The sequence below is a fragment of the Notamacropus eugenii genome, chromosome 2 (genome assembly GCF_028372415.1).
Source record: "Notamacropus eugenii isolate mMacEug1 chromosome 2, mMacEug1.pri_v2, whole genome shotgun sequence".
Classification (NCBI taxonomy): domain Eukaryota; kingdom Metazoa; phylum Chordata; class Mammalia; order Diprotodontia; family Macropodidae; genus Notamacropus; species Notamacropus eugenii.
This window is the reverse complement of record NC_092873.1, coordinates 275229296-275253953: the sequence shown is the minus strand read 5'-3', so window position 1 is coordinate 275253953 and position 24658 is coordinate 275229296. Positions and strand designations below refer to the sequence as shown.

The 24658-nt window shown below is 36.4% G+C and overlaps 1 protein-coding gene and 1 pseudogene across 1 annotated transcript in view; one reads left to right on the top strand and one right to left on the bottom strand.

The window, feature by feature from the left end:
• The window catches only part of PLPPR5 (phospholipid phosphatase related 5), a 447842-nt gene that overhangs the window by 191200 nt on the left and 231984 nt on the right, over nucleotides 1–24658 (top strand). The window lies entirely within an intron of this gene.
• LOC140530434 (transmembrane protein 45A pseudogene) lies at nucleotides 7514–8315 on the bottom strand (annotated as a pseudogene).

The window sequence follows — 24658 nt, the reverse complement described above, 5'->3', positions numbered from 1 at the left end:
AAAAAATGCTTTCTGTCTTCAAATATTTGAAGGTGTATCATGTAGAAGGGAAAGTAGACTTCATCTCCTTGTTCTCAGAGGAAAAATGAAAAACAATGGATGAAAGACACAGACAAACCAATCTAGCCTAAATGCAAGCATCATGTATTCATGGATTTTGAGCACTAAGGGTTCTGCTACATGATATAGTCCAACCTTTATCGTTTTACAAAAGAAGAACTAAGGCCCAGATATATAAAGGGATATACCAACGATCACACTGATTAGTAAACAGCAAACCTAGCATACAAACTCAGGTGTTTTTTTTTTTTAAACTCCAAATCCAATGATATTGGCTCTCTACCAGTCTTCCTAACAATTGTTGTGGTTGTTCAGTCGTATCCGAAATTTCATGACCTCATGAACCCTAACACACTAATACTGTCATAGAGTTTTCTTGGCAAAGATACTGGAGTGGTTTATCATTTTCTTCTCCAGTGGATTAAGGTAAATGGAAATTAAATGACTTGTCTGGGATTGAACAACTGGTAAGTGTTTGAGGCTGGATTTGAACCTAGGCTTTCCTGACTCCAGACACAGCACTGAGACATCAAACTGTCCCTCCAAACAATTAGATGCATTGAAAAATCGAAAGTGCTATTTTGAGTTCCTTTTCCTTAATTGAGATCTTTAAGCAAATACGGAATGACTATTTGTTGAGGAGAGCATGGAGAGAGTTCTTGCTTACACAGTGAATAAATGAGAGCACGGGTGTAGTGGATAGAAAGCTGACTTTGGGATCAAGAAGACCTGGGTGTGAGTCCTCCCTCTAGCATATACTAGCTGTGTTACTCTGGACAAGTCACTTAATGAGATTCTATTATTATGTCATCACTGGTATAAAAGTCAAACATCATTGCTAGGAGTCTAAGGAACTTAAGCACACACTTTACTATTATTCTTATAGATTAGCAAGGAGATTAGGATGTTGGAGGATATGACCAAAATCTGCCATCTGAGTAATTAGGTCATTGTTAGCTTTCAGAAGCTCTAGACAGGTAGGGGTCATGGGGAGGTTATACAGGCTGCATCTAGACTATCAGTGTCCAGAAGTCCAAACTGATCAAAGGGAAGAGAAAGTGGGCTAACAAAGATGTATGGTAGAAAGCTAGGTCAAAATTCATATGCCCAAGTCAACCATGTAGATACAAACAATAATAGAATCTTAGCTCTGGATTCAAGATTCAAGCTGGGCATGAGGATGCAGAAAGATATATGGCAAGGCTTCTTCTAGCTATACCCATTATAAATAATGCTTACTGATGTTTTAGATAAAAGCTTTTTATGAATTTTAGGAAAAATCCATTTATACCAATTCTATCAAGGGTTTTAATAGAAATGAGTAAATATTCCATAAATTAAAAATAAACTTTTTAAAAAATTTATGTATGGCACAGGAGACTTGAAACACCATCTCAAGATGGGGAATAGGTATGTAAATCTACCCAAGAGTAAATCAAGACTACCATTTAGCCTCTGCTTTGGTTATAGATAGCCTCCTTGGTATGGGCAAATAGGAGCTGACCAGTGAAGAGGACTGTTGCCCAGGGCACACAAGTTTCTACAGATGGTGGTGATTAGAAATAAAAACCAAGTGTCTTAGTGCCCTTTCTCTGTTAATTTGGAGGGCTTCTTATGGAGAAAGGTTGGTTCTTTTTATGTACCACGGTGGCCAAGTGTCCTTTTAATAAGTGGAAAACTTAAACTACTTGCTAATTCATTCTGGTCATCATGAAAGATATGAAAATAACAACTTTGACTTTTGTTTTCTTCCCTGGAGGTTCTGAATTACATCAATATTGAAGTGCTTTACACATTAGAGCATATACTCTCCTTTTGCTATAGCCACAAAAATAAAAAATGATTTTCTTATGAGGATTATTTTTAAATGCCTCAAAACAATTTTAATGATAATAACACAGGATATCTTCTCAGATCATTCTTTCTTATTCATGAAGTTGTATAATGAAGACACGAAGTATATAGAGTTCTTTGCATTTGCACATGTAAATATTAGGTCATATCTACTTGATAAATGTAACCACAAAAATAACTCATTTCAATGACTCTCTGATTATTAAAGCCAAGCGGAGCATAAGGCAGGGAGGCACATGCTTACCATTGACAACTGTCACAAGTGATAGAATACACAGGGAATACTTATCTATAGATTTCAAGGTGCTAACTCTAGACGCTCCCTTTAGTAAACTATCTTGTACTAGCAACATCAAACCTCTGCACATCAATGGACAAATGCATAGATAATACCCATGGGCTAGACTATAAAATGTAGTTGGAAGGCAGGTGCACTGAACTATTGCCTATACCTGGGATAGTCACTGCAAACAGATCCAAAATTGTTGGGCCCAGAATTGATCAGCAGAGGAAAAGAAGCCAGATTGAATTTGGGCATTTGGGTGTGTTTTTAATGCTACCCAGATCCTCCTCAGAATCAAAACATATCTCTTAACACAAATCTGGTGATTCAGTATAGATAGTAACCATAATAATAAGTGACATTTATTTCTGTAGTGCCTAGTACGTACCAGTTACTGTGCTGAGTACTTAACAAATATTTCATTTGACCCTCACAACAACCCTGGGAAGTAGGTGCTATTATTATCAGCCTCATTTTACAGGTGAGGAAACTGAGGCAAACAGCAGTTAAGTGATTTTAACAAAGTCAAACAACTAGTGAGTATCTGAAGCCAGTCTGAACTGGTCTTTCTGACTCCAGGCTCAGTGCCCTATTCACTGTACCACTTAGCTGCCTAGGAATCACAGGTGAGAATTCTGTAATAACACAATTTCCAAGAAGTAAAAGTCATAGGTGACCCAAAGGGCAATCAAGAGACCCATAATGGGTACAAGTTTGATGCATTACATTCTCAACAATGACCTATATATATAAGAACTGAAGTAAGAATAACTATCAAATTCATGCGTTACTCAGAAAAAGGTGAACTGGTCACATAGCAAAAGTGAGGGATAATAATTCATTTTAACTATTACTCACAAAGCCCAAGTCATTTCAACTATTAGAAAGCATAAAAAGCCCTAGAGGAAAACATCCAGCACATTGAGGTCTAAATCTATCTATATTGTAATCAATGATATTTCTGACAACTGTTCCTCCCCCCTCCTTTTTGATAGAGGACCTAGACATAAGCAGAACATATTATTTGTTTAAGTAATTACATTTCCCACCCTACTCCCTGCCCCTGAGTTGTTCTCTAGGGTAGAAGTATAATGAGCCAGAAGGGAGCGAAAAAGCCCAATCTCCTCTTTCAGGCCAAATTCCTCCTGGATTAAATTCTATTTATGTGAACTCAGAACTGGGGCTCCTGAAAGGCATAGAGCACCCCAGCTGCCCACCCCCCCCAAGTCCAAACCTGCATATATATGCATACACACATACATTTGTATCCATTATATACACATGTTCATTTATGTATACATATATATAGTATATATGTATTTGTATATGTGTATTTATTTGAGGAGAGAGACAGCACACAATCCAGTGGAAGGATCAGGGACACCTTCCTCTAAGATGTGGTTCAAGGGTTGAGAGAGATTTGGAAAAAGATGAGAACTCTGAAGAATAAATGTATGGGAAAGACATCAGAGACAACCTGTGAAAAAGCAAAAAATGGGTAAGAGATAGAACTTTGAGATAGGAGAGTAGCAAGTAGACCAATTTAGTTGGAACGTGGAGAATCTAAAGGATGTAAATATGAAATAAGCCTGGATATGTAGGCTGGAGCCTGAAGGACTTTATATGCCAACCTGGGTTGTTTGAACTTAGTCCTTGAGACAATGGCCACAGAAGCAGGTGAGACGGTTAGCTGTGATTTAGGAAAATTATTCTGACAGTTGTGCAGGGATTTGAAAGAGGAGAGATTAGAAGTAGTTCCATTAAGAGGTTGTTGTAGTAGTTCAAGTAAGAGGTAAGGAGAGCCTAAATCAATAAGCTGATTTTTGTGACTGGAATTTTTTTAATCTAGTAGATACCGTATAGTTGATTACATAAGAGAATGCATATTGTCTTTTAACAGCATGAAGTAGTGAGATATAGTGGCTAGTATGGGAATCAAGAGGATTGAGTTCAAATCCTAGCTTTGATACTATGTGCATGACCATGGACAAAGCATTGAAACTTCTCTCAGTCTCAGTTTGGAAAAAAAATACTTTGGGAACTCTGCTACGTGTGTTGTTAGTATTATTTCTACAGCCTCCAAATAGCGAGAGATTCCTTTTACAATTCATCTCATGACAACACTGAGTTCATTGTTCCAAAGACACCTTTTAAACTCAATTTCTCTCTGGGCTTTGTACCTTTTTATCTTTGGAGGAGCACACTTTTCAAACACTTTTCTAAAGGAACAGACAACAAACACTATTGATCCTTCTGCACACGCTATTGTATGTAGTGTCTTTATCATCAGACCCTTTCAGTTATTTTGGAAACATGGTCATTCATATGTTTCACTTTCAAGCAGTGTTCTTGCTCAAAACTGGCCTCCTCCATGGCAGGTTCAAGGCAGTTTCTTTCCCAGATGCTTTGAACTGAGGCAATCTTGAGTAATGTTACTTCCAGACTATTAAAGTTCACAGACTTGACCATTATCTTTTATTTCTCCTTTTATCTCCATCTCAAGGTGAATTGAGAGTTGCTTTTATAAACTTCCCACTAGAAGAAAGGGTCAAAACTCTAGCCAAGTTGGGCCCAATTCTCAACACCTATGAGAATTAGTGGAACAAAATAGCAATAGCAAAAACAATTTACATTAAAGAGCTTTTTCACTCATTATGAAACACTATGGTCTCTTCTCTTTTTTAAGGGAAAACCCTTTGTTAAAATTTATTTTAAGTTTTCAACATTCATTTTCATAAAATTTTGAGTTCCAAATTTTCTCCCCATCTCTCCCCTCCCTTTACCCCCAAACACCTTGCATTCTGATTGCCCCTTTCAACAATGTGCCCTCCCTAGTAACACCCCTCCCTTCTCTTATCCCCATCTTCTCTCTTGTCCTGTAGGACAAGATAAATTTTTATCCCCCATTACCTGTATTTCTTATTACCCAGTTGTATGAAAAACAATTCTCAACATTTGTTCCTTAAACTTTGAGTTCCAACTTCTCTTCCTTCCTCCCTTTCCACCCATCCTCACTGAGAAGGCAAGCAATTCAATATAGGCTATATATGTGTAAATCTGCAAATGACTTCCATAAGAGTCATGTTGTGTAAGACTAACTACATTTCCCTCCAGCCTATCCTGCCCCCCATTTCTTCTATTCTCTCTTTTGACCTTGTCCCTCCCCAAGAGTGTTTACTGCTAATTGCTTCCTCCTCCCATTTACCCTCCCTTCCATCATCACCCCGCACCCTGCTTATCCTCTCTTCCCCTACTTTCCTGTAGTGTAAGAGAGATTCTCATACCAAATTGAGTGTGCATGTTATTCCTTCCTTAAGCCAAATGTGATGAGAGTAAGATTCACTTTTTCCCTCTCTCCTCCCCCCCCTTTTCCTCTCCATTAGAAAAGCTTTGTCTTGCCTCTTCTATGAGATATAATTTGCCCCATTCGATTTCTCCCTTTCTCCTCCCAATATATTCCTCTCTCACCCCTTAATTTTATTTTTTAGATATGATCCCTTCCCATTCAATTCACCCTGTGCTCTCTGTTTCTCTCTACATATGTGTGTGTGTGTGTCTGTGTGTGTGTGTGTGTGTGTGTGTATAATCCCTCCAACTACCCAGATACTGAAAAACGTTTCAAGAGTTACAAATATTATTTTTCCATGTAGGAGTGTAAACAGTTCAACTTTAGTAAGTCTCTTGTTATTTCTTTTTCCTGTTTACCTTTTCATACTTCTCTCGATTCTTGTTTTGAAAGTCAAATTTTCTTTTCAGCTTTGGTCTTTTCATCAAGAATGCTTGAAAGTCCTCTATTTCATTGAATGATGATTTTTTCCCCCTGAAGTATTTTACTCAGTTTTTCTCTGTAGGTGATTCTTGATTTTAATCCTAGTTTCTTTGACTTCTGGAATATTCTATTCCAAGCTCTTCCATCCCTTAATGTAGAAGCTGCTAGATCTCATGATTGTATTTCCACAATACTCAAATTGTTTCTTTCTGAGTACTTGGAATATTTTCTCTTTGACCTGGGACCTCTGGGATTTGGCTACAATGTTCCTAGGAGTTTCTCTTTTTGGATCTCTTTCAGGAGGTGATCTATTGATGCTTTCAATATTTATTTTGCGCTCTGATTCTGGAATATCATGGCACTTTTCCTTGAAAATTTCATGAAAGATGATGTCTAGGCTCTTTTTTTGATCATGGCTTTCAGGTAGTCCCATAATTTTTAAATTGTCTCTCCTGGATCTATTTTTCCAGGTCAGTTATTTTTCAGATGAGAGATATTTTACATTATCTTCCATTTTTTCATTCTTTTGGTTTTGTTTTGTAATTTCTTGGTTTCTCATAAAGTCATTAGCTTCCATCTGTTCCATTCTAATTTTTAAAGAACTATTTTCTTCAGTGAGTTTTAAACCTCCTTTTCCATTTGGTTAATTCTGTTTTTTTTTTAGGTTAAATATTTTTATTCATATATAAATTTAAACATGTTAACCTGTGCAGCTGTTACTTGGGAGTGTCTGATATCTCTGTTGAGTCCATTCTACTATCAACAGATGTCCATACCAAGTGCTAGTGAAGATAGGGAACTAGGTAGATAGCTAGCAAGAAAGATGCAAAGTCTCTGCTCTGAATGACATTCACCCGTTGGCTTGGAGGGCATGTTAATTCTGAGTTTAGGACAGGATATTGTGCCTGGACCACCTTTGATTTCATTGGTATAGGGTACTTTCAGGTAAGGAAGCTCCCTCTACCAAGGCTCATCAGTACTTTCTCTATATTACTGCCTTAGAGAATTGCCCATGGCATTGAAGGGTTAAGTGATTTTTCCCAGTGTCACACAGTTAGTAAATGTCAGAGGGGGTGCGAGAAACCAGATCTTCTCAACTCCAAAGCCAGTACATGATCCACCACACTTGCTTCCCCTAAATACTGTGCTTAATAAGTAACAAAAGGTTGCAAGTTTAACTTGGACAATCTATGCCCACCTCAAGGAAAAATAGTACACATCTTTTTTCCATGTGCAACATCAAACATTAGAAGGATGGGATAAATTGTCAGGGAAACCCCACTCAACCCTATAATTCTATGATGAAAGTGCAAAATGAACCACTCTTCAAATGCATATCTGGGCCTAAAAGCAAGACATGCAAATTCTTTAGCAAGGTGAAAGAATATAGTATGCAGAGACTGATCCTTACAGGACCTAGTTGCATAAAAGGACAAAATAAACTATCTTGGAGGTTGCCCTTTACAAGGCTAGTCACATAAAAAGAACAAGGATAATAGCACAAACCTAGACAAGGGGAAGAAATCTAACTGGGAAAAAAAGGACTGCTAACAAAATTTTATTTCTTCTGATTCTTGGTCTTGTTCAATGTGTTTCAGCAATCTCATGTCAGAAGGAAAGTTCTTCTTAATTTTTTATCTAATTAACCAGGTGATAAAAGCATAATTGACACCCAGGATGAAGTAAGTTAATGCATAATGCCAGCAAAAACACATGGTCAGAAACAGTATGTTGCCATGATCTGCTCCATTCCATTCAGGGTTTCCAAAACCAGCTGCTTTGAAGCAACACAAAGCTGGACCTGAGGAGCTCTAATTCTATGTTGCTCCTGAGAAAGAATTCCATGAATATGCAGATTGCTGCACCAATGATGAACAGGAAAAACAGCTGATGTATGTATATGTCTAGCAGGGCCCGACTGTGAGTGGGGAAATAAAAGACAAAACCTTCCACAAAGAAGGCATTCGACAACACCATCTTGCTTAAGGAAACTGGCAGTGCCTGGGTGGTGAAGCACAAGATGTTGAACAACTTAGAAAATCCAAAGAAGAAATACATGATCGAGTGCTGCCAGATCAAGAGATCCTCCCACTGTTTCTCTTCATAGTTGTAGAAACTCAGGTGGGGTCCACCAGGAACAAACTGTTCTGCTGTCATGCCAGTTAAAAACATGGAGATTTTGATCAGGCCCTTGGTAATTTCCAAACGTTGAAATCCTGCCCTGGATCCAAGGAAACAGGTCCTCTTGTTCTTTTTGCAGACATATTTCATTATGTACTTCACATTCTATGAAAAGCTGAAGATAAGGAAAAAGCTCCCAGGGAGGGCATGACCTCTGAAACTCCCCATTGTTCTCTAGCATGGCAGAACCCAACTTTTCAATGTCTTTACACTCCAAGAGTCTTCACCTCTTTGTTGTTATAACCAGTTTAAAACCAGACAATAGCTGGGCTTTTGGTGGATGGGGCTGACTGTTCTTGTTGCTCTTAAAACCAAAAAAAATTAGGTTAGGTGCTCGGTCCCATTTCTTTGGGGAAAGTTTTCAGTCTGAGGCCTCAATTTCTTCTTTGGGGAAGGCAATAAGTGACTTAAATGGCCAGAGGGAGAGAACATGGAGCAAGTCAGAAACTAATCAAGAGAAAATAAACCAGCTCTGGAGTAGCACAGTGCAACTGTCCAGATGTGTTTCATTTGCCTGCATCCCTGGCAAGGACTGCCACCTAATTCTGCTTTTTAGAGCATTCTTCTCCTCATTGGCTTTTTGGACCTCTTTTGCCAATTGAGTTAGCCTATTTTTAAAGGTGTTATTTTCTTCAGCATTTGTTTGGGTCTCCTTTAGCAAGCTGTTAACTCGCTTTTCATGATTTTCTTACATCGCACTCATTTCTCTTCTCAATTTTTTTTCTGCCTCTCTTACTTGACTTTTAAAATCCTTTTTGAACTCTTCCATGGCCTAAGACCATTGCATATTTATTTTGGAGGTTTTGGATGCAGAAGCCTTGACTTTTTATGTCTTCCCCTGATGATAAACATTGTTCTTCCTCATCAGAAAGGATGGGAGAGAATACCTGTTGACCAAGAAAGTAACTTTCTGTAGTCTTATTTTTTCACCTTTTTTGGGCATTTCCCAACCAATTACTTGAGTCCTTAATCAAGAGCATGGTATACTCTGGGGACCTGTAATTTATCAGTTCCTCCAAGGTGGCACAATCCAGGGAGAGAAGTTTACTCCCTGGCTTGCCTCATGGCTAAGATTCAGATAAGCTGCTCAATTCCTCCAGGGGCTTTAGAGGGTTCCCAGGACTTGGGTGTCACTCAGTGTGAAATTAAGATCACCTGATCAATTCCTTCTGGGACTTTAAACTGAGTGCTCCAACAATGGAACAATGGATGCCAGCTGCTGCCTGCTGGGGCTGGGCTACCTACTGCTTCTGCTGCTGTCTGCCAGGGCTGGGCTACCTGCTGCTTCTGCTGCTGCCCACCACTGTCACCTGGGGCCAGGGCTATGGGAGGATCCTGCTCCCTTGTCATGGAGGTGAAAAAGCCCTCTCACTGACTTTGAAGCTGCCTCTAGAGTTTGTGGGTTGGGGGGGGGGGCGGTCTGGGAACCTCCGCTGCTTCTGCTGGGGATTCTGCCCCCGAGGCCCTGTTCCTCCCAGCACAGGGTGGCCAAGGCAGGCCTGTGGTCTGCTCTGCATCCAGTGTGACAGACCTTTCCTGTCGGCCTTCCAAGTTACCCTGGGCTGGGAATCTCCTCCACTCTGTCGTTCTGTGGCTTCTGCTGCTCTAGAATTTGTTAAGAGGCTTTCTTTACAGGTATTTTATGGGCTGTGGGGGAAGAGCTAGAGTATGTGTGTCTTTCTACTCTGCCATCTTGGCTCCACCCCCTATGATCACTTACTTCATGGAGCCTGATTCACCAGAAATGTGTTCTATAATTCTTAAACAACTAATAGCCCCCTCTTTGTACTGAATAAGTGAGTACATATTCTATTTGAGACTTAAAAACTTAACACCCTATAGGTTTCCATGTGGCCAGAGCCAGAAGTAGCAAGTGAACAATTTCATTGCTCCATTGCTCTCTTTGAAAGAATACAACAGATCAGGTTAAACCTCTTGTGATAAGCAATAGTCACACAGGACAGACAGACAAAGAGGTATTGTAGTCTGATCTGTTAGAAGGAACATCCAAAAGGTGAGATTACAGATCCATTATCCTTAACTGAACTTTAAAATTCTGCCATCTCTTCTGCCAATTCACCCTGGAACTTCTCTTCGCAACTAGATGTCCTTGCTTTGAAATAGCCTCCAACTCTTGTGATTTGCTCATCCTGGAATATTCCTCTGCAAGACCCACCCCTCTTCTCTCTTAGGTGATTTTCACCTATATCTTCCATTTTGTGGAAGGATCCAAGATGACCTGCCCTTATTCTGCTGGTTCTGGCCCTTACATGGACTTCAAAATCATGTCCCTAGCCAGGTACTTTCTTCTTATCCTCACCCTTTTCTCAGCTCCTGTTTGTATCTTTTCTTTCCCCATTAGGTTGTGATATCCTTGAAAGCAGAAACTGTCTTTATTTTGCTTATAGTTATATCTTTCCTTCCTTCCTTCCTTCTTTCCTTCATTCCTTCCTTCTTCCCTCAGCAAGTCACTCAAAAATAAGGGCTCATTTCTCTATCTACATGTAGAGATAACTCTAAAATCACTCTCCTAGAGTGAGGTCACCCAATAGCCCCCATAGTTTTTGGATACCACTGAGATGTTGAAGTGCCTTCCACCAGTGCCATCTATTTGAGCCCTTATTCCATTGTTAACTCCCTTTTTAATTTACAGTAATTAATACCCTAATTTTATTTAACCAATGAACATACATCAGATTTTATAGCAGTATATTTACTTTGAAGAAATAATAAAAAATAGAGGTACCCTCCTCCTCAGTACCAGAGGGCACATCCATATCAGCCCAGTTCTATGCTTTAGGAAAGTCACTTTGACAACTATGTGAAGGATGGACTGGAGTGGGGACAGAGTTGAGGCAAAGAAAGCAATCAGAAGACTATTACAATGTTATAGGTGAGAGGTAATGAAGGCTTAAATTACATTAGTGACTAGGTGGTTAAAGTGAAGAGAGTGCCCGCCAGAGACATTGTGAAGGTAGAAATGTGACAGGTTTGGGCAGCTGATTAGATAAATGGGATGAGTGAGAGTGAGGAGTAAAGTGTGATACTACTGTTGTGAACTTGGGTAACTGGGAGGATAGTAGTGTTGAGTTTGAGAAGCTTGTGGTATATCCAGTTTGAAATGACCAATAGCTAGCTGATAATAAGAGAACAGAGCTCAGGATTTACATGTACATGTACATATGTATGCACATATATGCTTACATACATGTATGTATACATGAATGTATATTTTGTCATTGTTTAGTTGCTTTACTCATGTCCAACTTTTCATGACTCTATTTGGGGTTTTCTTTCCTAAGATAGTGATGCCATTTGCCATTTCCTTCTTTAGTTCATTTTATGGATGAGGAAATTGAAGCAAACAGGGTTAAGTGACTTGCCCATGGTTGCTCGGTTACTAAATGTCTGAGGACAGATTTGAACTTATGAAGATAATTCTTGGCTCAAGGCCCAGCATTCTATTTACTGTGCCATGATGCTGTATATGTCTATACCTATATCTGCACCTATATTTATACACACATACATATATGTATATATATACACAGAGACCACACCTGTATGTATGTATGTACATTTATATGTGTGTATAAATATATATGTGTGAATAATATGCACAGAGATGAAAACTGAAACTCCAGGAGCTAATTAAACCACAAAGTGAGATATTATAGAGAGATTAACCAATATGGTAGAGTGCAAAGAAGTATTACAGCCCAGTTACCTTGATAAGTACTCCAATAAACATCTAAGAGCACCAGTCAGTTATTCTGTCAATGAAGATTTATTTAGCACCTACTCTGCACCATGGATTGTGTACTAATTAGAAAAATCTAAGGAAAAAATCATAGTGGAAATTTTCTAGCCCAAGATTACATATTTGACAGAGAAGAGCCCAGGGGCAGGAACTGTGGTACAGGGGTATTAGGATTTGGATGATGAGTTCAGCTTCTAAGCTTAAAAGAAGGTAAGTCAGGTAGTGGCTGGACTGTTTCTATGATCCCGGAATAGATTATATACTCAGTGATGGGATCATTACAAGACTAGGCCAATGGTGGTCTTTGTGGTCTTATTGAAACTCATAACTAACCGAAAGAGGTTTGGTTCAGCACCTGTTTACAGGAGCTCCAACAGAGGTATGTCTTCAACTTTTTAGTTTCATACAAATTGGGGTCTGGAAACTAAAAATATCAGGAAGGTAGAGATTAAAATATGCCCCTGACTATATAGGGCCCACTAAAAGTCTGCAATTCCCTAGCCTGTGCAGTACCTGTGAGCCTTGAAGAATACAGAACTTAAAATAAGGGATGTTTTTAGGATGCCAGGAATGCTAAAGCACAAAAGTAGAAGAGAATAACTCCAAAGTAACTAAAAACTCAATGACAAAACAAAACAGAAAACCTCAGCTTGGCCCCAAGCTCAATTAAAATTCCTAAAAAAATGAAGCAAGAGGGTTTTGTTTTTGTTTCTAAAGAGTGAAAATGAAGTAAATGGAATAAGAGCTTTGGAGAAAAGTATTGGGAAAAATACTTTTTTTGGAGAAAAGAGATTTGGAGAAAAGAGTTGAAAGAATGAACAGCCTAGTACAAGAAGTATAAACACCAATAAGTTAATGAACTCATGATATAAAATATTTTTTAAAAATAAAATGATGGAAATATTATAAGAAATTTTATTTAAAAAACCTCACTTGGAAAACATCAAAGAGAGATAATTTAGGAATCATTGAACTGTCTCAAAGCCATATTGTTTTTAAAAGTTTGACTAAGAATTATTGAGCAAATCAAAAATCATCCCCCCAAAAAAGACTGAATATACTATTTTATGAAATTATGAAAGAAAACACTTCAGACTACTGGAACAAGAGATCAAAATGAAAACAGAAAGGGTCTATTAATCGCCTACAAAAAAAGGAAATGTTCTAAGAACATCACACCCAAATCCAAAGCTTCTAAGTAACAGGGGAAAAAAATAGTGTAAGCAGCTAGAAAGAATTCAAGGGAAGAGAAACTGATGCATAAGGCATAGAGTATTAACATAAAGAACTTTCCTGCCCTACAAACCTCTTCATTTTAGTATGGAGAGGGAAAATATGAGACTATGATGGATAAGAATGCACAGTTATGATTACAATAGTAAATGGAATAAACTTACCCATAAGACAGAAAAAGTTTGCATAATTAGTTAGAAAGTAGAATCCAGAAAGATGTTATTTACAAGAACTATATTAAAATATTAGGATTCATTCAGAGTCAAAATACAAAGTTAATACAAAATCTTTAGCTAAACTCAAAAAAGCAAGAATAGGAATCCTGATCACAGACAAGCCAACAGCAAAAATAAACTTGAATAAAATATAAACAGGTGAGCGCTATGAATTAATTTCAATACTTAATCAAATGATCCAAATGGAATGGTATCTAAATACTGGAAGGAAAAGATAAACCAGTTAAAAGTAGAAATAGATAATAAAACTATAGTAGTGGGGAATCTTTTTTGAATCCATGTCAGATCTAGACAAATTTATCCAAGAAATAAATAAGAAAAAAGAAAAGGACATGAATAGAATTTTAGAAAAATTGAATATGATAGATTTTGGACAAGTGTTAAAAGGTAATACACACATACACATATGTGTGTGTTTGTATGATTCTCTATATACATATGCATACAAATTTGTGAAGTTTTTATAGCTTAATGAATGGTCAATTTTTGTAAAAGTGTCATCCACAGCTGATATGTTCTCTCTTTCTCTCTCTCTCTCTCTCTCTCTCTCTCTCTCTCTCTCTCTCTCTCTCTCTCTCTCTCTCCCTCTCTCTCTCATATATATATAATATTTATATATATAGTATATATTATATATATGCATAGATATATCGGCTGGGATGACAAAAAATTAACCATCTATTAATCTATAAAACTTCACAAATTTAGAAAAGCAGAAATAATAAATATTATATATTGACCACAAAACAATAAAATTATATTGAATAAAATCCATTGAACAAAGGATTAAAATTACCTGGAGACTAAAGAACTTACTCCTAAAGGATTAATGGGTCAAAGAATACCTGATAAAAATGATAGGTCATTTTATTACTGTAATTCAACAATGAGACAACATACTAACATTTTTGGTTGGCAGTCAAAGCAGACCTTAGAGGAAAATGTTTGTCTCCAACCATTATTGTGAACAAAAAAAAAAAAAACACAAAAAACTGATCAATGAATTCAGCCTACAACATAAAAAAATCTCAATAACTAGAAAATAGTTTTAAAAAACAAACAACAAAATCAATTTAATGCCAAAATGGACAACCTGAATAAGGAAGATACTGATAAAATTCCTAAAAACACTTTTCCCTTAGTTTTTCTTCTACATGTCTGACCATTGCTTCTTAGCCTCTTTTGCTGTCTCTTCTTCCAGGTCATGCCCCACTAACTGTGGATATCCTGGGCCCTATTCTATTCCTCTTCTATGCGATTTCACTTGGTGATCTAAACAGTTTTCACAGATTCAGTTATCAATTCTGTTAATTCTCGAGTCAACTTACCTATCCCTTACTTCTTTGTTGAATCTAATTTCTTATCTCCAAATCCCTATTGGATATTTGTAACTCCCTGTTTATATTTTAAACTTATCATGTTCAAAACTGAATTCAGTATACTTTTACTAAGCATTCTTCTCTTCCATACTTCCCTATTGCTGTTGAGGGTACTACTGTCTGCCTAGTCACCCAGCTTATAACCTAGGTATCATCCTTGACTCCTCATTGTCTTTTACTCCATCATTCAATCTCTTGCCAAGCCTTGTTGATCTTATATTCATAACATCTTTTGTATATTTCCCCTTCTTTCCTCTAACCCTGATCCCACCTTGGGGGCAGGCCCTTATCACCTCAGACCTTTACTATTACAATATCCTCCCTCTAGTTCATCTTCAACTCAGCTGGCAGAGTGATCTTCCTAAAGCATAGGTCTGACTGTCACCTCCCCTACTCAATAAATTTTAGTGGCTTTCTATCACTTCTAGAGTCAAAAAGAAAATCCTTGGGGTCCAAGCCCTACATAATCTGTGTCCTCCCCACTCCCTGTCCTCCACCTTTCCAATGTCCTTACCCCTCAGGTCTCCCATATGCCTTTGGTTCAGTGATACCAGTTGTCCCTAGCACAGGATACACAACTTTCAGAATTTTTGCTAACTATCTTCTATGTCTGGAATGCTCTCTTCCTCATTTCTACCTCCTAGCTCCCTTCCTCCTCCCAATTTGGAGTTGACTTATGGCTTATTTGATTGATTTTCCTGAGATCAGTTGATTTAAATTTTCTATTTCTTATCCTATTTATTGGCACATTTTATATTTTTGTAAAATTCACTTATTTTATTTAAGTTAGGTTTATTGGAAAATAGTTAAGAAATTGGTTTCTAAAATATAATTTACTTCTCTTAATTTGTTGTGAACTTGACTTTTTCATTTTTGAAACTAGTAATTTAATTTTTTCTTTTTTATTGTAAATCAAATTAGCTATCTAGCTTACCTCTTTTATTCTTGTTTTTCCAAAGAAAGCATCTTTCATGTTTATTTATTAATTCAATATTTTCACAACAAATTTTCAGCCAATCAATCAACAAACATTTATTAAGCGTCTACTATGTATCATACCCGGTGCTAAGTGCTGAGGATACAGTGAAAGGCTAATCATCATCATCATCATCATCATCATCATCATCATCATCATCGTCACTATTATCATCAGTCCTGCTTTCAAGGAGTTCACAATGTAATGGAGAAGATACCACACAAACAATTATGAATAAACAAGTTATATAGAGGCTAAATTAGAGATAACAGACAGAGAGAAGATACTAGAATTAAGGAAAATTGGGAAAGACTTCCTGTAGAAGATGGGACTCTAGCTAGGAACTGAAGAAAGCAAAGAGAGACAAGGAGGTAGGAGGAAGACACAGTGTAAATGGGGAACAGCCAGTGTAAATGTCCATAGTTGGGAGATACAGCATCTTGTGAGAAAACAGCACGCACAGAGAAATGTGAAATCATAACAAATTTAATGAGTAAGGAATTTTTGGATCTCTGAGTAGGGGGAGAGCATGATCAAACAAGGGTTAAAAAGGATCACAAAAGACAAAATGGACATGAAATTGAAAAGATTTTTTTCACAAACAAATCCAAGACAATTAAGATGAAAAGGAAGTGTTCACTGGGGGAAAATTACTTGCAGCAAGTTTCTCTACTAAAATTTTCATATCCAAAGTATATAAGCAACTGATTCAAACTCATTAGCATAAGAACCATTCCCTACATATAAGTTTTCAGAGGAAACGAACAGTCAGTGCTCAGGGGATGAACTCCAAATTATTGCTAACATATGGTTAAGAAAATTGTTTCTAATGAAAGAATTTATTTCTTTTAGCCATAATGAACAAAAAAAATATTCCAAATCAGTAATAGAGAGATGCAAATTAAAATAACTCTGAAGTTCCACCTCTCACTTAGTACATTGACAAAGTTAACCAAAAAGAATAAGACAAACAATAAAAGAGTTCCAGGAAAATACACAAATTGATGCACTGTTGGTAGGGATGTGGATTGGTACATCCATTCTGGAAAGAATATAGAACTATGTTCAAAAAGTTACTAACCTGTATGTATCCTTTGATCAAGCTACACTACTACTAGGTCTATAGCCCAAAGAGATCAAAGAAAGAACAAAACATTTTAGGAATTCTCATAAACTGGGGAATGGTAGAACATATTATGGTATCTAAATGCAGGGGAATATTACCATGCTATAAGAAATGATGAAGGAATATTTTCAGTAATACCTGGGAAGACCTGTATGAACTATGACAGAGTTAGGTGAGTAGAACCAAGAGAATGAGTTATGGTATAAAAACAATATTGTAAAACTGAACAATTTTGAAATATGATAATTCTGATCAATGTGATGATTAATCTTAATTCCAGAGGAAATATGATGAAGAATTCTTCCCACTTCCTGACTGAAAGGTAATGCCCTAAATATGCAAAATCAGACACACATTGTTGGACATGATCAATATGGGAATTTCTTTTCCTTGAATATGAATATTTATTACAATTGTTTTTTTTTCTTTTCCTCCCAAGGGATGGGTGATAGGCAGAAAAAATAAATAGCTGATACTTTAAAAAATTAAAAAGAAAAACTGATAATAACATAACTAAGTAGGAAATATTATTTTAGAGACTTCAATGAAACATCTTATAAAACTTTTTATGTCATTCTTATAGAAGAACTGAAGAGACATGGGTTAAATCACAACATGACCTTGGAATTGCAAAACTGGTTGATTGGCCAAATACAGAGAGTAGTAATTAATAATTCGCTCTCAACTTGGAAGGAGACCTATAGTGCAATTCCCAAACATTTCTGCTTTCTGTCTCTGAGTAATTTAATATTTTTATCATGACTTGAATGAAGAAATATATGGTATATTTACCAAATTTGCAAATGCCACAAAACTAGGAAGCATAGCTAGTTTATCAAGTAGCAGACATACAAAAAAAGTCTCTACTTGCTAGAATAGCCTCACAAATTTAGTTTCATTCAATTTAGTAAACATTTATTAAAAATCTATTTTGTGAATGTCATTGTACAAGGTATTGAGGACACAAAGACAAAAATAGTACTTAATGAAGACACATTCTATTGGGGAATATAACATATACACAAATGCATTAGCAAAGGCAAATATCGAGCCATACACTTATTTTTAATAAATCAGCTCCACAAATAAAAGATGATGGAACCATAACTGTATAGGGGTTTTGTATGAAATATTTTGAGAATTATCTGTATACCAAAAGCTCAATATGAGTAAATAGTGTGATATATCAGTCAGCAAAAAAGAAAATGAATGCAAACTCAAGTTTCATTAAGAGAGGCTTGGTGTCCAAAAGAGGGAACATTATGCTGTCACTGATATTCTACCCTGGCCTCACCATAGCTTGTGTATTATGTTCAAATATGGGTACCACAGCATAGGAAGGATGCTGTTCATATGTAGAATATCAGTCATAGGTTCCCACAGTGTTCAGTACTACCCCAGGGGGAAGGTAATAGCCTGAGGTGCAATTGGGGCTGTTGAATAAAAATAAGGGGGTGGTAGAAGCATAAGGAAACAAAAGATAGGAAAAATTTGAAAAACCATTCGTCCATGTTACATGTGGGTAACACAGTTAAAGTCATATTGATTACATTATTTTCCAAATAAACGCACAAAATGCAATTTATAACCGATCAGTGGTCAAGTTCACCAACAGGCCTTAACAAGCAAGTGTTTCCAGGCAAGCATGTTCGTGCATTGTGGGGAAGTTCAGCACGTACCAGTAGAAATATGTACATGTGATGGCTTGTTTACAATATGATACTATATGGTTACATGATGCAATATTATGCCATCAAAATTTCAATACAAGAAAACCCTACAAATGTACAGTCAATTATTAAATTTAAGATTTTTTTTAAATGCACATATATATATATATATATATATATATATATATATATATATATATAAAATGTAATTTTTTTTTAAAAAAATGTCAAAGGGTTAAATTAGATTTCCAGGGAGGTGCTGAGTAATTTTTTTAAGGGGAGCAATAGGTCAAATAAGTTTGAGAACATCTGATCTAAATAAAAGTCCCTAGAATAGTGAGCCTCCTCAAGGTAATGCCAAACAAGGATTAGCTAAGGGAACGGTAGAGCAGAAGATTAAAAATAGAAATGCAAACTGACTTCAAGAATTGCAGGGTTGATACATGGAAAAAAGACTTAGAATGGTTCCCCTTGGCTCATTAGAATAGAAGGAGAAGAAATGGGTGAGATTTACAAAGAGCAGTTGTTGCACATGATGTTAGGAAAGCATCCTTATGATTAGAATTATTCAGAAGTGGAATGGGTTACAGTGAGAGGTGCTGGGTTCCTTTTCATAGCAGTTCTTCAAAGAAAGATTGTTTCATTACCTGCTAGATATATTGTCATTATTTTTGTGTTTTTTTTTTCAGTCATGTCTGACTGTAACCTCATCTTGGGTTTTCTGGGCAGACACTGCAGTGGTTTGCCATTTCCTTCTCCAGCTGACTTTACAGATGAGGAAACTGAGGCAAACAGGGTTAAGTGATTTGTCCAGGGTCACATAACCAGTAAGTGTCTGAGGCTGGATTTGAACTCGTGAAGAGGAATCTTCTTGACATCAAACCCAGCACTCCATCCACTGTGCCACCTAGTTGCCTAGCTATGTTGTAGGGGGATCCCTTTTTATCTACTGTTTAGTTCTTAATTATATGTTTAGGTGCACTTTGAAGTCCCTCCTGACTCTGATAGTCTGTGAAATATTAGCAGTTAAATTATTTTTAATAAATCTAGTTTCATTTTGAAATCTTTTATTAATAATAAACTTTGTAGCTATACTTATATAAAGTACTAATTAAATCAGAATTAAAAGCATAGTAACAAAAGATTTCATTCAGCATGTTCCTTCCTTGTGTTCTTACTGTCTGTGGAATACAATTGTAGAAATATATATTAAACATCAGAAATAGACATAAACAGACACCCATATGTATATACATACATACACACACACATATATACATGTATATATAAATATATGTATATAAGAATGGTTTTAAATGGACGTGCCACTGGACTATATCTGAGTGAAGAAGTTAATCTTTTGAGTTTCTATGATACACCAAGCTGACACATAAAGAAAAAATATGAACTTTTTCAAAGCAATATCTGTACCTACTAGTTAGCATAATTCAATTTTGAGCCATCAGCTTAGAGCTGGAAACAAAACAAAACTTTGGTGGTCATCTAACTCAAATCCCTCATTTTGCAGATGAGGAAACTGAGGCCTAGAGGGGTTAAATGCTTTGCTGAAAGTCATATAATGTGTAATTGAGGAGCAAGGATTTTAAACTAGTTTCTCTGACTCCCAGTAGAACTCTCTTTTTAATTGAATCACAGTATAGAATTTTAGAAGTGGTCTTTGATTCCTGGTTAGTGAACATCTAGAAAGCAAAGCAGTGATCACAAGGAACCAGCTTGACTGCCTCAAGAACATTTCATGCCAGACTAACCTCATTTCTTTTTTTGATATAGTTGCTAATTTAGGAGTAGAGACAAGGTGGGCCCCTTTTACTGGCACAACCTGGTAGAGCATTCTCATTAGGCCTTTCCTTTACGCTCAAGGAAATTTAAAGTTTTTTTTTAACCTATACCTGTCATGTAATTTATTAGCTTCTCTTGCAGTAAGGGCCAATGGGATTGCTACCCCAGGCTGTGAGGGCAAATAATATCCACACTCTCCACATACTTTTAGCTACTAGAATGGTAGATAAGTTTGCCTAGATGTTGGTCAGGCATTTGACCAAGTATGTCATGTATTTATACGCCCAGGGCCTAGACTGTAGTATCTGGCATTACTTTATAAATGTTTGTTGATTCATTGATGTTTGTGCGCAGAATGAAGAGATGTGGTTTATGTGATTGTAGTTAGGCAGATTTAAAATTATTTGAATGAACAGACCTAGAGACTTCATTATGTCAAATTGGGTGTGGTATATCCATAGGATCTATACTTGGACCTGTAGTGTTTAGTATTTGTTTACTGATGACTTAGATAAAACCGTGAATGGCGTGCTTCTTTGGCCACGTTCAGTCTGGACTATCACATATTAGGGAGGACAATGATAAGCTGGGTAATATTCAGATTAGGGCAATCAGCTTGAGATCATGTCATTTTTTACTTATCTTTTAAAGAAGATCTCACTGAAGAAAAGTTAGTAAGCTAAAAAAACAACAACTTTGTCTTTATAGTGGTCAAGAGAAAATATGAGTAATCTATGATGAACAACGGTCATTTTGAGTTCCGAGACAACTTTTTCATGGTCTTCATGTCTTACCAGGATTGACTGGAAAGGCTAGGGATGTTTAGCCTGCAGAACGCTTAGTGATGGGCATGATAGCTGTTCTTTGAGTAGTGTCATGGCTACCATAATCTCAGAACAATCATTTGAAGTACCAGAAACATAAATTCAATATTGATGCAGGGAAAAAATGTCATAATAATTAGAACTATTTAATGGCATTCTAGGCTACTAAAGTACATTACGTATTTCCCTGCACTAGAGTTCTTCAAGCAAAGGTTAGATAACTAGTTGGGGGTACGCTGTAATGAGATCTGACATTCTCACTATGGTTTGCTTTGGTATGGTTGGGACAACATGGCCTCCAAAGTCACTTTTAACATTGAGAATCCACTGTGCTCAATATCATTACTTGCCTGTACCAACTAGTCTACATCTTCTCTATTGCATGCTAACCCTCTCTAGTTCTTTCAACCAGTCCTAATCTAGCAAAGTGACAAATCCCTCACCATTTTCACACGCTAATGCTAACTCATAAACTGTCTTTCCTGTCTCACTCAGAATTCAACACAATAATACATGTTTTATTTGACCAGGGTAGAAGTCAATGAAGCTATGAGTCTTTTGCTCTGGAAAAACAGGAGGCCTTTACAAGTCCTCCCAGCTTTGAGTGCCTCCATCTCTAAGGTTACTTTCTATCCACTTTGTCTATATACGGTATCTGTCTACATACATGACTGAAAGAATGCATGAATGATAATAGTACATTATCAAAAACTTTTTTTGTATATACTGAGATATTCTTGTGGTTTTGGATACTTTTGATTTTAATATGATTAATTATGGTCATTCTTTCTCAATACCAAACCATTCTTATAACCCTTATGTAAATCTGACAGTTATAGTGAATAATTTTGGGGGATAAATTACCATAGTCTTCCTGCCAGTATTTTATTTAATTTTTGAATTCATATTCATTAATTATATAGTTAATTTTATAATTCTATAGTTCTCCTTCATTGCTTTTCCTTTCTTGGTTTGGATATTAGCAGTACATTTGTCTCATAAGAGCTGTTTGGTAGTGTTCTCATAATCAATCTAAATAAATGAATAAGAGAGCATTTATTAAGTGACTACTATGTGCCAAGCACTCTGCTTAATAAGGACACAAAATTTTTAAAAAATGAGACAGTCTTTGCTCTCAAACAGCTTACACTCTAATTGTAGGAGTCAATATATACAAAAGGGCTCAGTTGCTAGGATGGAAAAGCCTAAGAAGCCTCAGGGTAAAGTAGCAGAAAGAATGGCAAATCCCATGTATATGGAGGGCAAATGGTAAGGCCTAGTGGTCTTCCAGCTCACTGGAAAGTTTGTAATGGTGACTACCAACATATCCAAGTGGTATGAATAGTAGACAAGTGATGATCTGGGAAATGGAAGCAGGAAATATGCCTAAACTGCCAGTTCATTGAGGGTAAAAACTGTTTTTGCTTTTTATTTGTATTTCTAGCACATAGCACAGTGTTTGGCACATAGTAAGCTTTTAATAAAGGAATGTTAACTGAGCACAAAAGAACATATTCTAGTTTTCTCTTTAAAAACAGTTTCCCGACTGGTGAACACTTTCTTCCTCAAAGCTCTTTGGAAATGAATTCCATTTTCATTAAAATCTCATTTACTCCCACTATGCAGACACCTTTAAAACTATTTTTTAATTCCCACATAATTTGAAAATTTGAATATATTTAATTTTCATTTGGAGACTATCTTATATTAAAACATTTCTGAACACACATAGAAGGTACCTAAGTGCTATGGAAACACATGCTACATTGCTAATTAGTTACCATTTCATTTAAGCAGCAGTGTTCAGACTAATAATTTATTATTCCCCTCAGTTATAGTCAACTCCTTTGGAAACTGCACGCGGACCATAAAAAAAAAAAACAAAACAACAAAATGACCTTTTAATTCCTTATCTGCTTTGAATCCCCAAGCCAAATTTATCTAAAGTAACTAGGATTGTTGGACAGAGATGAATAGAGTCCACATTTTAAAACAATCCTGTGTACTGATTACTTTCTTCCTATATGATGTAAGAGCAGGACAAGCTCTTGCACACCGAATCTGTCTCTGTCTCTCCCTCTTTTTCTCCCTCCCACTCCCAGTCTTACTATTTAGTGTTTAGAAACATTTTAAATACTTGTCTTGACTTTCAAAAGGGCTCCAGTGTGTGTGTGTGTGTATGTGTGTGTGTGTACATATATATATATGATCTATGTATGTATATATGTATCTATATCTGTCCATCGATCTGTGTATCTATATATCTATGTGTCTAGTTATCAATGTATCTATCTATATCTATCAATCTATGTATCTATCTATCATCTATCTATCCATCAATCTACATATCTATGTATCTATCATCTGTCTGTCTATCCATGTATCTATCTAAATATCTCTCTAACCATCTATCTATTTGTAAATTGCTTGGGAATAAGGACTGTTTCACTCTCCTCTTGTGTCCCCAGTGCCTAGAGCTGAGTCTGGCACATAATAGGTGCTTTGAAGAGATTTGTTAGTTGAATTGGATTAGACTTTTTGGCAATGTTTAAGTATCCAAAGTGTCATTATGAAGAAAGCTGTTTTTCAAGGGCATAGAGTAAAAACAAAAATAACAGCAACACAAAAAAAGAATTCCTAATTGTTAATGTTTTTAACCAGATGCTACACCAAAATCCTACAATGGTTAGTCAGACCAGTTCTCTTACAAAGGGGTGCAATCAAAGTGATTGATATTTCTGGGTCTCCGAAGATCCTAGCATCTTGTCAAAAGGCTAATTGGTTGAATGAAAAGCTGAGGTCAGAGTACTTCAAAAGTGATTCTGCCTTTGTACTTATGGGAATAGACACAGATCAAAAATATAGGGCTGCCATGAATTATTGGGCAAGGCTACGGAATCTACTGTTCTGCAGGTATTTACAAATGAGGAGACCAGTTTACATTGTTTTGTTGGCATGTGTAAGAGGCATTAAGAATATGCTCTTTCTCTTTCTGGGTGCATTCCAGACTGATGATTCCATAACTATATCTGTACAACATCAAACTTTTGGATGAATATTGAAATTTTCCAAAATATATATTTTTAACTTATATAAATCCAAACATCCAGTGGTTTAGAACCAGCTTTGAATTTTTTAAATAAATATTGGCTCTTATTATAGTTTGTAGCATTTATGAGAGCACATGATGAGAATCAGTGAAGATAAGCAAACATTGGCATTTTTCAATCTGCCCTGTTGTAGAGAGTACCCCCATCAAACAAATCATATTCCTAAAGGTGATTGGAATATTATTACCTTTATTTAGAAGCAGGCATTGATTGTCTTTAGTTCTTTCTCTGTATTGTCTGGCAGGATGCTTTGTCATTGTCCTCATTAGAATGACAGTACAAAACCAATTTTTGTCATTATTTTCTTTTTTTGATAGAATGAATAGTATCAATGCTTTAGGCCTTTCTTCTGAGAACCCATTTTCCTTTTCTTTAATCAGTATCATTATTCATCTCT